This window comes from Carlito syrichta, unplaced genomic scaffold, assembly GCF_000164805.1.
Source record: "Carlito syrichta isolate Samal-C Ts95f unplaced genomic scaffold, Tarsius_syrichta-2.0.1 Scaffold302842, whole genome shotgun sequence".
Taxonomy (NCBI): domain Eukaryota; kingdom Metazoa; phylum Chordata; class Mammalia; order Primates; family Tarsiidae; genus Carlito; species Carlito syrichta.
In genome coordinates, this window is record NW_007246938.1 from 618,113 (window position 1) to 630,150 (window position 12,038).

Below are 12,038 nucleotides of genomic sequence, written 5' to 3' on the forward strand. Positions count from 1 at the left end.
CATATAGCATGGGAATAAGTGTCTACACAAACATGCACATAGGATATTTCCCAAAGCTGGGGACATGAGTCACATCTATCTGCCATAAGTCATTAGGGCGTAGTCCCCTAGGGTTCACTCCCATAGGTAATACAGGATGGCGTATGGGACATGCTTCACAATTTCGAACAATTGACCTGGCAATTTCTCTGGGGATTTTAAATTGCAGCCTTAAAACCGTAGCATTCTGATGGTGCAGAGCATGGCTGCGCGTTGCTTGTTGTACAGGAACAACAATAAGCCTTTTCGTTAAGGCATCTGCCACAGCATTACCTTCATGAATTGGGCCTGGCAGAGAAGAGTGAGCTCTGACATGTCCTATAAAAAATAACTCTGTTCTTGCATGAATGAGTTGTTGTAATGTTTGTAGCAGGATAAATATGGCTGAGGAATTGCATGATAGAGGTGCAGTTTCAATATGAGGAAAAAGTGAAACCACATATTTTGAGTCTGTGTAGAGATTAAACTGCTGATCTGGGAGCTGCTGAAAAGCAGCTATAACTGCATAGAGTTCGACTCTTTGGGCTGATGATTCAGAAGTTTTGAATGTAGTAGCGTTATTATTAATAATCAAGGCAGCCACTCCGCTTGATGAGCCATCAGTAAAGACCAGAGCTGCAGGCACAGGTAGTGGTTGGCTCGAACATCTTTTAGGGAAAATTACAGGATGTTGTTTTAAAAATTGCAAAAGTGGATGCGCCGGTAAATGGTATGTAACTTTTCCTGTAAAACTCATCAAGGCTAACTGCCAATCAATATCCTCCTGTAATAATTTTTGAACTTGTTCAACAGTATAACGACAAATAATCTCTGCTGCTTCTTGTCCAAAAAGCTCTCTGCTTCTATTTCGGCCTTTGGATATTAAAGTAGCGATCAGAACAGGATATGAGACTAACACCTTCTTAGCTGTAACAGGCAAATGTAACCATTCTAAAGGTCCCTGCTGCCACAAGCAGCCTGTGGGTGTATAAGGTGTAGAGAGAATTATGAGACACCAAGGAAGCTGATAGTCTAGCCTTTTCACCTTCTGTTCTGAAATCTTTTTCTGGATGAGTTTTAAGGCCTCATTTGCTTCATCGGTTAGGCTTCTGGGAGATTTAGGATTGGGATCTCCCCTTAAGACATCAAACAAGGGTTTTAATTCTGCAGTAGTGAGTTTGAAATACGGTCGGACCCAATTAATGTCCCCTAATAGTTTCTGAAAATCATTCAAAGTTCGCAGATGATCAGTTCTTAGTTCTAACTTTTGAGGAGCAACATAATCCTCCTTGATAATTCTACCTAAATAAGTAAAGGATGGCTCAGTTTGAATTTTGTCTGGAGCTACTTGTAATCCATAATCTTTTAATGACTCAATTAACTCAGCCAATATTTTCATAAGATATTTATGGTCTTTATGAGACAATAGTATATCATCCATGTAATGGATCAAATACAAGGAAGGATGTCTATTTCTGATTGGTAATACAGCTTGATCAACAAATTTTTGACAAAGCGTAGGACTATTTTTCATCCCTTGTGGAAGAACTTTCCATTGATATCTTTGGTAAGGCCTTATCAAGTTTACAGATGGTAGGCTAAATGCAAACCTCTGTCTGTCCCTTGGATGCAAGGGGATGGTGAAAAAACAATCTTGCAAGTCAATAATTATGATACTGTTCTCCTTAGGAACTGCTATTGGGGAGGGGGGTCCTGGCTGTAAGGCTCCCATAGTCTCCATTGTCTCATTAATTTTTCTCAAATCATGTAGCATTCTCCATTTTCCTGACTTCTTTTTGATTACAAATGCTGGTGAATTCCATGGACTTACTGAGGGCTCAATGTGTCCCTTAGACAATTGATCTTGCACTAATTCATTGACAGCCGATAACTTTTCATGATTAAGGGGCCACTGCTCCACCCACACTGGATCATCAGATTTCCAGGCTATAGGGTCAGCTGTCAGTTCAGTGGCCCCTAAGATAAATCCTGACTTCCCAATCCCTTCCTGTCCTCATTAGGTTTGGGAGTAATAGGATTAACTTTTCCTTGCAGATTTTTTCCTAAGCCTTTATCAGGGTGAAACCCCATTTGAACCATCTGAGCAGAGGCAAAGGAGCTAAGGCTTACTAAAAGGACCCCCATTTGTTCTAACACAACCCTTCCCCATAATGTAAATGGCAAGGAAGGCACCACATAAGGTTGAAAAGTTCCCTGATGTTCCTCATCTGACCATGTTAGCATCTGGGAGCTCTTAGCTACATTAGAAGCTTGTCCCAATCCTACAAGATGGGAGGGAGTATGTTGTGTGGGCCAATTAGAGGGCCAATCCTTCCCTGATATACAGGAGACATCAGCCCCAGTATCCAAAAGTCCTTCAATTTGTTTTCCTTGTATTGTTAGAAGTTTTGTTGGCCTTTTATTCTTTATTTCCTGTATCCAGAAAGCCATATAGAACCAAAGCCTCTATTTCCTCTACCTTCCATAGTAACAGAGTCTCCCAGAGGAAAAAAGGGCAGTAATAACAACTGAGCAATGCGTTGTCCGGCGTGGGCAATCACTGTCTTTGTTGGAGGCTGAAGAAGAATATTGATTTCCCCGGTATAGTCGGAGTCAATAACCCCGGGAATTACTTGGATCCCTTGAAGAGAAGTGGAACTCCTCCCTATTACTAGTCCCATAGTACCTTTTGGAAGGGGGCCATATATTACTGTAGGTAGACGAGTAACAGCTGAATCAGTAGTTAATATTGCTGAGGTGGAGGAACTGAGGTCCAGTCCTGCACTACCTGGGGTTGCTCGCTTGAGCTGCTGGATGCCGTCAGAAAGGGATTTTGGGTCGGCTGGCATGTCCCTATTATTTGAGAGGCCTGGGACAGGCCCCTGGTCTAGTTTCCCTGCGGGGGAGGAACCGTAGATTGAACCTGAGGAGCCAATGGAGTTCCATTTTTATGGAACTTGGAACGACAGTCTTTGGTCCAGTGAAATCCTTTTCCACATCTGTTACAAGGAGTGGAAGGAGCTCTAAAATTACTAGCTGTCACAGGCTTTGGAGCAGCATTTCTAGGACACTGTCTACTGAAATGACCTGGCTGACCACATGTATAACAAGTCACACTAGTATTATTGTACTTTTTGTTGTTTTGATTCTGTAGAAACTGAGAAATGGTTTGACCTTGAAGTGCTACTGCTATAGCAACACCTTGCATATCGGAAGAAGTGACTTCTGCACAAGCCTTTACAAAGTCAGAAACATCTCCTGACTTCTTAATTGATCTTATCAACGCTTGGCAAGTGGGAGAGGCATTTTCAAAAGCCAACTGCTTAACAATCAAATCTGCTGCCAGTTTGCTTAGCACCATTCTATCTACCGCCTCCACTAATCTGGCTACAAAATCTTCATATGGCTCATCAGATTTCTGTTTCACATTCGCTAGACCTGGAGCCTTTTGATCCGGGGGAGGCAGTCTTTTCCATGCTCCTATGGCCATAGCTGAAACAGCGTTTAGCACATCCTTAGATAGTCCTAATTGATCTGCGACCCCTACATAAGCGCCTTCCCCCATCAACATATCCTTGGTAACCAGATTCTGTCCTCTTTTTCTCCCTTCATTCTTAACTAACTCCTTTTTGGTTAATTCTTCATATTCCATTTTCCACAAGTAAAAGCTCCCTCCCGGCAAGCAAGCTTTTGCCACTTGGAACCAATCATAGGAGGTCATCCATCGACCACCTAGCCCTTCTACCAGAGTCATAGTATAAGGGGAAGTAGGACCGTAATCATGGACTGCGCTTTTCAGCTCTTTCAAAAGTTTATAAGGCAGTGCCTCCCAAGTCGGGTCATCACATTCGTATGAGATTGGAAAGCAGTGTAACAATTCCCCTTGTTCATGCGCCTGCTGAATGGCCCCTTGAAAGCCGACCGCATAAATTCGAGGTCTCTTAATTTTACAAACCTTAACAGCAGGTGGGGAAGAGGGAACAGACATGAAGTTTCTGGCCCCTGGTGGCCAATCTGGGTTATTATATTTTGCTGCCTCATCTTCCAATTCAGCCTCATCCTCCAATAACAATTGTTCATGGTCTCTATCATCATCCTGAGTCTTATTATTCTGATTCTTATCACCTCCCCCTTCATCCTCACTACTATCTGATGTGTCTGCATCCTCCGCAGGTTGTGATAGAGGGAAGATCCTTGATGAAGCCCTAGAAGATGGTCTTGCTTTCAATAGGGGTGTGGCTTCCCGAGGAGGAGGTTTAGAAAAGGAGCCATAAGATGGCTCTGTTTCCAGTGACTGTCTTAACATATTCCACATAGAATAAGCATCTGCGGGCATGTTCTTTGCCCCATTTCTTTGATACCAATCTTTCATATTTTTACCTACCTGGGCCCAGGTATCCAGATCAAGCATTCCTTCATCAGGGAACCAAGGGCTTACTATTTGGATGAACTGTAAAAATTCTATTAATGTTTTCTTACTTACCTTTATACCTTTTCTTTTTAAAGTTCTTTTAATAATAGATGCATAGATACGCCTGTCCTTGGACCCTGAATTTCCCATAGTGACAGAGGTGCTAACTTCTCAAACAGTTCTTGCTGTTCACCCTCTCTCTACCTGCACTCACTCGCAGGGGGCCTGCAGAACCCTATGGGTGAAGTCCTCAATCACACCGCATATCAGGGGGAGCTTACCTTCTTCAGGCCCCTGTTCGGGGGCGCCAGATGCTGGAGGCCAGCTCCGGGGGGTTCACGGGGACCCGAGAAGGAGGCGTGATGAGGCGAGGGAAGGAAGAGTCGTGACCAGAGTTTCTTTTCCGGCACTCTGGCAATCAAACATACCAGGTTGCGTTTATTTATAGTAAATTATAAATTAATCATTTTTGTGGTTATATAATCACAAGATGATTTCATTATTTTATCACAAACACTGTATGTTCTCATGTCTTACAAGATTTATTATAAAGTTAATGATTAATACAACTTGCCCATAAACCCAAAACCGGTTTTTGTGGTTATTACTACCACCACCTGCTGGACTATTAACCTTATAAACTTAACATCCTATTTCATGAAAATATATAACTTTCTATAAGGAAAATAAAAAGTAAAAAAGGACAATCAGCTATTAAAACAATAATATGTGGATTCACACAAAACTTACCTTATCTATTCTAAATATTCCTAACATTTTTATAGCAAAAAATCATTATTACTAATTATATCAAACTTAACCAATTCTACCTAATCTCACAATCTTCTATTGTATAATAGCTACATTTAATTTTCTTATACCATTAGTTTACTTTGTAGCAGATTTTTATTTTCTATGCTTTTAAAATTAAACACCATGGTGGGCTACTATGTTTAATTCTTTCCCAGAGAAAAGGAGAGTTTCATTTAACATATCTGCTATCTACCCAAGCTCATCTAACCATGTCTTCATCATAAACTCCGGTGTAAGGTAAAGGAGGATCTAACCATGATAAATCTTGCATGCTGATTCTACCCCTAGGGGCCCACCAAACTTTAATATTATATCCCATATGTTGTCCTGCTCTAATAGTAGGTAAAGGCTTAAGAGCTTTATTTTTGGGCGTTCTGGTTTTATGACTAATCTGATGTTTAACTATACCTATGTTATCTGTAACAGTTTTTACCTCAGTTCTGTTAATTCCTTATGCCACAACTTTAATAGAAAATCTCTAAGTGTTTCATTTGCCATACAGTTAAAGGTACATTTTGTTGCAGTGGATGTTACAATAATTGATTCTATTGACAGTTGGGTTGGGTCGTCATGACCTCTCCTATTCTTGATTTCCTGAGGTGTAGCCGATGTTGAAACACTGACTGCTTTATTACTGGCATTGTAGACACTGTACCCTCCAATTCTGGTTACATTATGCTTTTCCGAGAGAGATTGAAACGTATTATTCCTGTAAGGCAGGAGTATAACAATATAATGGGAATAACCAGGCGACCATGAGTCACAGGGCAGCCATGCAGAACTTCCTCAAGACTTTCCATGGGGCCTTGCCACGCACACGGATCCCCTCTGGGGCTTTGCCTTCCAGGGGGGGTGTCTTCATTCGGTTCCCATGCTGAGCCCCAGATTGTCATGGCCTCCGCCAAGGCTTTTTCTTCCAGCAAATGGAAATGAAGACTGAAAACTCTTACTTGTAGATGGCTTCATCTTAAGGAGTTAGGACTGGCATTTAACCATTATTTCCCCCTTTCAAATCTCCTAAATTCTCACAAACAGATATTCCGACCAGAGGGATTGTTGCAGGGATGATTTGTGACATCTCAATACATCTTTTGAGCAGATTGGGCTTTCTTTGTCATTCTAGATCAGCTCTCTAGGTTCAGGACTATGTAACCCTGAAAAAAGAATTGTCTGACTTAAGGCACAAGGTCAATAACCAAAGCCAATTTCACTGGGCTCACCAGATATTCTGCTACCCCAAAGATAGGCTCTGAAAAGAGGGAAGTCTGTTTCCTCCAGAGTTATGCTGAAAAAAGCCAGGCTTCCCTGGCTGTTCAAGGACTCCCTGTTCTCCCCAGTTGTTAGACTTATCCTCACCAGAGATGTTGACCTAATTCCAAATCTATCTTTTAAACACTCAGGAAAATTTCCATTTCCTCAGCAACATTTTCTCAGCTTCCTGTGTCATGGAATAAAGCCAACTCCTGAGATAATTTGCAATGAGGGGTTAACAGAGGATTAATATGTTACTCTACTGGGGAGAGTTTTATTTGCAAAGGAGAAGTTAGAGAGTTTTTGTTTTTAGGAATTCTCATGAGCCAGGAGACTATTTTTTTTTTAAGCAGTAGAACCCTTTTACCTCAAATCTTTCCTAGATCAGAACTTCCTAGGGTCTCCTTAGCCATGTGTTTTCAACAATACCATAGCCAGTTGTTGATTTCAGTGAAGGTTTCTTGACTTGTCATGTGTGTTTTTCAGGATATTTTAGAATTGTAGCCTTTCTGATTTGCAAGGAAATTCAAAAATCATTCAGTGCAACCTTCATGAATGCAGGTATCTCTTCTCTGGCAGTACAGAGTGTCTCCATGAATAACGTACATAATTCTATCTCTAATTGTGAATCAAACTCACTCAGGATAACCTCCTTTTTGATGAATTAAAGTCAACTGATTAGGGTCTTTAATAACATCTGTCAAGTTTCTTCACAGCAGGGAAAATATAATAAGTTTACCATGGAGAAACCTGATGAACATTGTCTTAGCCAGTCAAGGTTAACATTATCATTATATTAACATGAATTATCAGTGATAATTCATGTTAATTGACTGTATCCTTAATAGGATGTGAAAGATAACTGCACCTCTTTGGATTTCCCCCCCAAGCCCTTAACTCCAGTCTAGTTATGAGAAAAAAAATCAGAAAACCCCAAATTGAGAAGCATACTATAATGTCTGTTGGGTACTTCTCAAAACTGTCAAGGTCTTCAATGTCTGAGAATTTGCCACAGCCAAGGAGAGCCTAAGGAGACGTGAGAATTAAATGTAATGTTGCAACTTGGATAAGTTGGAACAGAAAAAGGACATTAGGTAAAAAGTAAGGAAATCTGAAAAAGTATGGACTTTGGTTAATAATAATGTATTATTGTTGATTCATTAATTGTAGCAAATGTTTACTACCGATCTAAGGTATTAATAATAGAGGAAACCGCGTGTGAGTTCTACAAGAACTCTCTCCAATATTACTGCAACTTTTCTGTAAATCTGTAACTACACTAAAATAAAAAGTTCATTTAAAAAATAAACTTGTCAGGCACAGTGGCTCAAGTCTGTAATGCCAGCATTTTGGGAGGCTGAGGTGAGAGGATTGCTTGAGCCCGCAGGTTTGAGACCAGCCCAGGCAATTTGCCGAGATCTCGTCTCTACAATAAATTAAAAAAAAAAAAATTAGCTGGGTGAGGTAGCACGTGCCTATAGTTCTGGCTACTTGGAAGGCTGAGGTGTCAGGATCGCCAGAGCCCAGCAGGTCAACGCTGGGGTGACCATGAGCGTGCCACTGCACTCCAGTCTGGGCAATGGAATGAGACTCCAACTAAAAAAATAATAATAGTACAAATAAAAAAATAAATTTGTTCATTTAGATAGCTGATTTATATAAATCATATGCGAAACTAATTGTATCCTCCTTATATATAAGTTGCTATCCATGAATCATTTTTTGACTAGGACGTTTTTAGATTTCTTCATTACTCCATGAGTTACTTGGGAATCTTTTGAAAAAAGAGTTCATCAACCTCACAAAAAACTTTGACATTACTAAGTACTACTGAGTACCAGGCAGAACACTTAGAATCTTATCTGCATTATCTCATGAAATACCACAAGTCAGTGATATTGTTACCCTTTTTTCATTTCTGAGGAAAGTGAGACTCAAATAAATTGCCCAAGTTCGTTTATCTAGAGTTCAGTCTAAGTCTGTTTGACTTCAAAGTCTACATATCTTTTTTAAAAAACATAAACTTTACATTGTAGAATAGTTTTAGATTTTTCAGAACAGTTGCACAGGTAAAGTTCTTGAATACCCTGTTTCCCTTAATGTTAATATCCTATGGTATAACTATGGTACATTTGGCAAAACTATGTGACTAACATTGATACAGTACTATTAATTAATCTCTGGACATTATTCAGATTTCACCAGTTTTCCCACTAATGTTAGTTTTCTGTTTTAGGATAAAATCTAAGAGGCCAGATTGTATTTAGCAAAGCTTATGGTTTTAACCATTCCACTTGATTTGCTCTATAGAGAAGCTCATAAATCTGCAAACAGGTATAATGTGCTATGATTGTTCTATGAGTCTGGGTGACACAGGCTGATAATGACATTGTTTAGGGTTAACATCTCTATTTTTCTTAGAATATAATAACTGCTTCAATTTTCAGCTATCCTTTGATTGTGATGCTTAATCTAAACACTCAGGAACTTTTCCTTAAAGCTTTTTATATTAGTTTTCAGTAGTACTATTTTAGTTTCTTAATTTCCAAGATAAAAAGCTCCCAAGTAACCATCTTAGTGTCAAAGTTACTTAGAATGTTGAAGCCATTGACACCCATTCTGTATTCCTTAGTCATCTTGTCCTGTTGACTTCCTTCAATATGTCATTACTGTCCTTCTCTTCCTTACCATTCCTATTGCCATTACCTTGGTCCATCCAGGAAAATACTTTTTCATATCTAGACTATTGTAAGAACTCCTTAAGAGCTCTTCTTACCTCTAAACTTCCTCAACTCCAGACCCATATTTTAGACCAATATCATACTGACTTTTAAAAATTATTAGTTTCATCATATTATCTTCCTGCTCAAAAATCCTCAGGTTCTGCTCAGTGATTTCAGGAGAGGCATTGAAGCTCTAAATGTTATTAAATGCTTTTTCTTTTCTCTTTCCATACTATCTATCCAAACCAACTTCCTTTGACTTTCCAACATGAACCTTTCTTCCTAGGGAACGCCATTGCTCAGATTCCACCCAGTACACCACACTCTAATGCAAAGCTCATGCTTATGCTGATACTCATATTTGGAATATCGTTTGTCTTCTCTTTTCTGTGTCCAAGTGTTTTCCATCTTTTTAAATAATGGTTCTAGGTTTATCTAGTGGCTCCCCAGTATCCGTAAGGAGAATTTACATCTCTTAGTAATCCATGACATCCAATGTAAGTCGGACAATGTGTCCAAGTGAAAAAGGGAGGTCAATTTGTGGTCCTAATTAGGTCTCCTGATGTGTTTCTTTCATTTTATTATTACAACTACCACCATGTTGACCCCTTGGCAACCCACACTTAGTTCATATAGGCAGAATCCTCTCCCTTTGAACTCCCTGGGTATAAATGACATATGATGACAGAACTTCAAAAGACTTTTACACAACAAGAAAGAACTAAAGAAAAACAAATATCACATTTCAAGAAGCCACAAACAGTCCAATTTACATAACACAATTTACTCAACCTATCTTGATGTATTTTTTCAGGATTAGTTTCAGATGTATTGGCATAAAATACAAGTTTATTCACTCTTATGAAAGAAGCCTGCATAAGGGACTCAGATCCTGATTTGTCTGTTCCATCATTCTTAGCATGAGGGCTCCTTCCTCAGGGTAATTTCAGGGCCTCTTATGATTAACTCCAGCCATAATATACATACTCCAGGAAGGTAGCAGAGAAAGGGCCAAAGGCCCCCTTGTGTGTACCCTCTATAAAGAGCCTTCTTGGAACTTTTACCTAACAACTTCCACTTATATTTGATCAGCTGTACTTAGTTTCCAGGTAGGTTAGTTGTTGCAGTTTTTAGGCAGAGCAGATTTTTGCTCAGAATAACATAGGCCTCTGTTTATAAAGACAAAGGGGAGAATGGTTATTGGATGGGCAGTTAGGCATCTCTGCCACAGATAACTTCCATGGCTTAGAAGTCTGGTTCAGTAGATGTTCTCCAGTTTCAAACAACTGAACAAAGCTCAAAGCCTCATTGCCTGTATTTTTTCTGTGCTTTGAGCTTCTCTTCAGTCTTCATTGGAGGTGTCATCTTCGAACCCATTACCTTAGTGCTCCCTCTGTATATTGTGAACTGGCTCAAGCCAGAGGAGCCAGATGTTTCTCTAGGCTTGTCCTACTTGGTTTCAGTTATTGGCCTGGGATTTGAACCTCTCATAGGTGACTTTCAGTGAAATTCACCAACTGTCCTCTAACACAGTAGTTGCTATTTTGATGGCCCTGAATGAATCACATTCCTGGTATTCACTCTCTTGTGTAGTGTCTTCCCATGTGGACTCTGGCCTTGGCCATGTGACATGCAGTGGCCAATGGGATATCAGCAAATGCCAGACTGGAGGTTTGATAAAGCACTCATTTACTGGAACTTGTCTTCTTGGAACACTGCCACAACTATGTAAGAAACCCAGGCTATCCTGTTGGAGAAGCTGCATGGATGAGAGCTGAACTGTTCCACCTGACAGTCCCAGATGTTCCCTAAGCATGTGAGTGAGGCCCTCTTGGTCCTTCTTGCCCTAGATAAACTGCCAGATGACTATAGCCACGTGGCCAATCCTAGATGAGACACCAGAAGAAACTGCCTGGTTGAAGTTACCTGCAGAATCATAAGTAAACAAATGGTGGCTATTTGAAGATACTAAATTTTGGGGTAATTTGTTATGCAAAAATAGAAAATGAAGGCATTCTGGATATTGTTCAGAGAAGTTATGGAATGCTCTTAACTACAAGTCTGTAGTTTTAAGCATACACTCTCTAGTGAGCACTTATTTTTGACCATTCAGCATTCATTTCTTCTTTTTTTTTGGTTATAACACTGGGATTTTACTTAGGGCAATCACTTATTCAGTTATCACAAGCAATTCCGTCGACCACAGTGCTTGCCTGGAAGAGGTGGGTGTAAGGAAACCAGTTTAGCTCTTCTCTTTGGTAATGGAGATAGATTGGACAGGCATTGGAAACATACTAAATTTGTACTGAAGGAAACCCTCATGTAGAGCTGTTATGAGTGTAAACTGACACTGCTATTGTGCAGAGTAATCTCGTCATCATACTAAGTAAATGAAAGCATATACACTTTCAAGCCAGAAACATGTACCCAAGGGAAATGCTTACATAAGTCCATGAGCGGACACAGATGAAGCTCTTCATCAGAGCAGTTTCTGGTAGGAGGGAATTTACACAGGTATCAAATGCAAGAATGAATAAGTAAAATATAATGAACTATTATGCAGCTTGCAAAAGTTATGATGTAGATTTTACACTTAATATTGTTAAAATCTTTCCATGTTATTCTCTGTGAAAATAAACAATAGCACAATACAATTTTTTTAAAACTTTTATATTTTTGTTTTAAAGATGAGGGGTACAATTCAGGGTTAGGTATACAAATATTCATTATGCAGGTACCCCCCTTGTTGATGAGGTGTGTCCCCCCTTCCCCAGACAGATTCCTACTACTGCCAATCCCACCTCCCCGCCCCCCACCCTCCT